We start from the raw sequence: 5,486 nt of genomic DNA, 5'->3' as shown, positions 1-5,486 counted from the left end.
ATATATATATATATAAAGTAAGAACAAAGGGTCAAGAGTATAAAATAACAAGCTCCTAACCCAGCCTGCGAAGCTAAGGCTGGCCGAAGAATATTTACATACATATATACATAACCCACAATCCAAAATACATATATAAAATCCTACTTCTTCATACACCTCTAAGAGGTACAAAAGTAAAACAAGTTATCAGGAGAGTTCTATATATATGATCATATATACAATATACATCAAAACAAAGCCCCAAAATCCACTTCGCTGCAGAACTCTAGACGCCTAACGAGGTGTCTCTTGACCTACATCTGAGAAACAACAATATCGTATGGGATGAGAACTGGGGGTTCTCAGCATGGTAAAGGTGCCACGTACATAAGATATAAGGTCCTGAGAATACCAGAGAAAATCCTAGAATGCCGACACTCAAATTATAAAACTTAAAGAACTAAAATAGAAACCATGAATGTGTGGTCCTCTAGGGATTCCTAAACTTAACTAAACTGAACTAAAACCCTCAAATCTCCCCACCTTTCCTCCATTCCTCAAACTCCGATGAAATTGCACAAACAGGAAGCAAACAATGGCAAACACAAGTAGAGTACAAGTAATGCAGATAGCAAGTATCACAATTAGCATATTATAATCACTTAGACATTCACAATTAATACACAAGCAAGCAATTCAAACAATATGCACATGATGTATACCTGTCCTATGGCTGATGATTCTCATCTGTCAGTTATAAAGCCAATCTGATAAGTCCAGCTGCTAAACCCTACACTGTTCCCCGACGCGCATCCCCAAGAGTCTATTGATGAGCGGATATTTTATACGCTTTTTGGGGGGTAATTTTATGTAGATTTTAGTATGTTTTAGTTAGTTTTTAGTGTAATTTTATTATTTTTTAGGCAAAATTTATATTTCTGGACTTTACTATGAGTTTGTTTATTTTTCTATAATTTCAGGTATTTTCTGGCTGAAATTGAGGGAGCTGAGCAAAAATCTGATTTAGGCTGAAAAAGGACTGCTGATGTTGTTGGATTCTGACCTTCCTGCACTCGGAATGGATTTTTTGGAGCTACATGAGTCCAATTGGCGCGCTCTCAATTGGATTAAGCTAGAATCTATTGGCGGCATCCTTGAGAATCCGGAAGGTCTAAACCTTGTCTGTGGTATTCCAAGTTGAGTTCTGGGATTGGATGACTGTGACGAGCTTCAAACTCGCGAGTGTTGGGCGTAGTGCAGACGCAAAAGGATCAATGGATCTTATTCCGACATGATCGAGAACCGACAGATGATTAGCCGTGCTGTGACAGAGCATTTGGACCATTTTCACTTAGAGGATGGGAAGTAGCCATTGACAACGGTGATACCCTAAATACAGCTTGCCATGGAAGGAGCCTTGCATTTATGAAAGTGAGAAAGCATTATGTTGCAGGAATTCAGAGGACAAAGCATCTCCAAAACTCCAACATATTCTCCATTACTGCATAATAATTATTTATTTCATACTCTTTTACTTTTTACAATTAAAACTAAAAATTATTATTGATATTCTATCCTGACTAAGAATAATAAGATAACCATAGCTTGCTTCAAGCCAACAATCTCCGTGGGATTCGACCCTTACTCACGTAAGGTATTACTTGGACGACCCAGTGCACTTGCTGGTTAGTTGTGCGGATTGCAAAAGCTGATTAGTTGTGCGGATCGCAAAAGTGTGATTGCAATTTCGTGCATCAAGCTTTTGGCGCCATTGCCGGGGATTGTTTGAGTTTGAACAACTGACGGTGAATCTTGTTGCTTAGATTAGGAAAAATTTATCTTTTTTACTAGAATTGCATCTTTTATTATCCCTTCTAAAAAAAGTTTTTCAAAAATATTAGTTTTCTTTATTAATTTTTAGTTATTCTGTGAATTTAGTGTCATGTTTTAAGTTTGGTGTCAATTGCATGCTATTCTTTGTCTTTCAATTTTTGAATTGCATGTTCTTTATTTTTTCTTGATCTTCAAATTGTTGTTGTCAAATTTTCTTGTTTGATCTTTGGTTTTTCCTATTTTGTGTATTTTTCGTGTTTTCGTTGTGCAAGTTCAAAATATTAGTTTTCAAAAAAATTTTATTTTTATTTATTAAAAATACTTCTTTAAAACACGTTACATTTATAGCTCAATTGGCTAGAGCGTTGGTTTATGTTCTTGGTAATTGGGTATCTTCTTTTTAAAATCTTTTCAAAAATAATTTTTCTTTGATTGAATCTTGTGCCAAACTTTAAGTTTGGTGTTTTCTTGTTAATTTTCTTTAATTTTCAAAAATTTATTTTGGTTTTCTAAAAAATTTTAAGTTTGGTGTTCTCTCTTTTGTTCTTGTTGTTATTTAATTTTGGTGTTTTTTCTTTTGTTCTTTTTGTTTTTGTGATTCTTCAAGGTGTTCTTGAGTCTTTCTTGTGTTTTGATCTTAAAATTTTTAAGTTTGGTATTCCTTGGTATTTTTCCTCCAAAATTTTCGAAAACAAGGAGCATTAGATCTAAAAATTTTAAGTCTTGTGTCTTTTGTGTGTTTTTCTCTTTCATCATAAAAATTAAAATTCAAAAAAATATCTTTTCTAACTAATTTTAAGCCATATTTTCGAATTTTTTTATATAAAAATTCAGATTTCAATTTCAAAATTTTTCAAATCTTATCCTTTTAAGATTTAAAAAAAAAATTATATCTTTTTCGAAAATATCCTAACCATTTTCTCTCTCCTTACTTTTTCGAAAATCTTCATAAAATATTTTTAAATTTTTTTATTTTTACTTTTATTTATTTTTAATTTTATTGTGGTCTTTATTTTATTTTATTTTATTTTATTATTTCAAAATTTTTATATATAATAAAATAAATTAAATAAATTCACATCATCTCCCTTTCTCCATTATGGACTTAAGTGGAAATGAACAGTCCAAAAGGACTTTGGGGTCATATGCTAACCCCACTACTGCTTCATACAGGAGTAGTATCTGTATACCCTCCATCGGAGTCAGTAGCTTTGAGTTGAACCCTCAGCTCATTATCATGGTGCAGCAAAGTTGCCAGTATTTCAGTTTTCCACAGGAAGAACCTACAGAGTTTCTAGCACAGTTTTTACAAATTGCTGACACAGTACATGATAAGGAAGTAGATCAGGATGTCTACAGATTATTACTATTTTCATTTGCTGTAAAAGACCAAACTAAGAGGTGGTTAAATAACCAACCTAAGGACAGCATAAAGACATGGAAACAGCTGTCAGAAAAATTTCTGAATCACTATTTTTCTCCAAAACGGATGACACAGCTAAGGCTGAGCATCCAAGGCTTTAAACAAGGAGATAATGAATCCCTTTATGATGCCTGGGAGAGATATAGAGAGATGCTGAAAAAATGCCCCTCTGAAATATTTTCAGAGTGGGTGCAATTAGACATCTTCTACTATGGGCTTACAGAGAGAGCTCAGACTTCTCTAGACCACTCAGCTGGTGGATCTATACACATTAGAAAGACAATAGAAGAAGCTCAAGAGCTTATTGATACAGTTGCCAGAAATCAGCATCTGTACCTAAGCAGTGAATCTTCCATCAACGAAGAGGCTAAAACAGCAACTGCTGAACTCAGTCCTGCAGATCAAGCTACTGAATTCAATCAGCAATTAGATTTTCTAACAAAATAGTTAGCCAAATTCAAGGAGATATTGCAAGAAACAAGAATGGCTAATATGAATATGAAAGTGCAGTTGAAGCAAACAGAACAGCAGTTATCAAAACAAAAAATAGAAGAATGCCAAGCAGTTCAATTAAGAAGTGGAAAAATATTAAATACCCCACTTCAAGGCAGCAGGAAGCCAAGAAATGAACAGACTGCTATCCAAAATCCCTCTGAGGACAGTCAGAGCCCAGAGAGGAATAATTCTGGCACTCAAACGCCAGATAATGGGTGGAAAGATGGCATTGAATGCCCAACCCATGCTCAGTCCTGGCGTTCAACGCCAGAAACAAGCAAGGAATTAGTGTTGAATGCCCAAAGAAAGCACAGTCCTGGCGTTCAGACACCAGAAACAGGTAAGGAGTTGGCATCTAATACCACTCCAGCTTCCACCCTTGGCATTCAAACGCCAGTAGGAGATCAGACACATACAAGTGCTGATAGCAACCCCTCTAAAAAGGCTTCTCAACCAACATCTGTAGGTAATAAACCTGCAGCAACTAAGGTTGAGGAATACAAAGCCAAAATGCCTTATCCTCAGAAACTCCGCTAAGCGGAATAGGATAAGCAATTTACCCGCTTTGCAGACTATCTCAGGACTCTTGAAATAAAGATTCTGTTTGCAGAGGCACTTGAGCAAATACCCTCTTATGCTAAGTTCATGAAAGAGATCTTAAGTCATAAGAAGGATTGGAGGGAAACTAAAAAAGTTTACCTCACTGAAAAATGCAGTGCAGTCATTCTAAAAAGCTTACCTGAGAAGCTTAAAGATCCCGGAAGCTTTACGATACCTTGCACGTTAAAGGGTACTTGTACCAAGCAAGCTTTATGTGATCTTGGGGAAAGTATCAACCTAATACCAGCATCCACTATCAGGAAGCTTGGTTTGACTGAAGAAGTCAAACCAACCCGGATATGTCTCCAACTTGCTTATGGCTCCATTAAATACCCATTAGGCGTGATTGAAGACATGATTGTCAAGGTTGGGCCATTTACCTTTCCCACTGACTTTGTGGTGCTGGAAATGGAGGAGCACAAGAGTGCAACTCTCATTCTAGGAAGACCATTCCTAGCAACTGGCTGAACCCTTATTGACGTCCAAAAAGGAGAAATAACCTTGAGAGTCAATGAGGATGAGTTTAAGTTGAATGTTGTCAAAGCTATGCAGCATCCAGACACCCCAAATGACTGCATGAGCATTGATATTATTGATTCTCTTGTAAAAGAGGTCAATATGACTAAGAGTCTCGAATCAGAGCTAGAAGATATCTTTAGAGATGTTCAACCTTATCTGGAGGAACCAGAGAGAATAATAGAACCTCTAAAAATCCCTCAGAGAGAGGAGAAACCTCCCAAACCCGAGCTCAAACCATTACCACTATCCCTGAAATATACATTTCTGGAAAAAGGTGATACCTTTCCTGTAATCATAAGCTCTACCTTAGAGCTACAGGAAGAGGAGGCACTAATTCAAGTGCTAAGGACACACAAGACAGCTCTTGTTGGATGGTCCATCAGTGATCTTAAGGGCATTAGTCCAGCCAGATGCATGCACAAGATCTTATTGGAGGGTGACGCTAAGCCAGTGGTTCAACCACAGAGGCGGCTGAATCCAGCCATGAAGGAGGTGGTGCAGAAGGAGGTCACTAAATTACTAGAGGCTGAGATTATTTATCCTATTTTTGATAGTCCCTGGGTAAGCCCTGTCCAAGTCGTCCCTAAGAAGGGTGGCATGACAGTGGTTTATAACGAAAAAAATGAACTGGTTC

Source organism: Arachis duranensis, chromosome 7 (assembly GCF_000817695.3).
Source record: "Arachis duranensis cultivar V14167 chromosome 7, aradu.V14167.gnm2.J7QH, whole genome shotgun sequence".
Classification (NCBI taxonomy): domain Eukaryota; kingdom Viridiplantae; phylum Streptophyta; class Magnoliopsida; order Fabales; family Fabaceae; genus Arachis; species Arachis duranensis.
Note: the sequence above shows the minus strand (reverse complement) of the source record.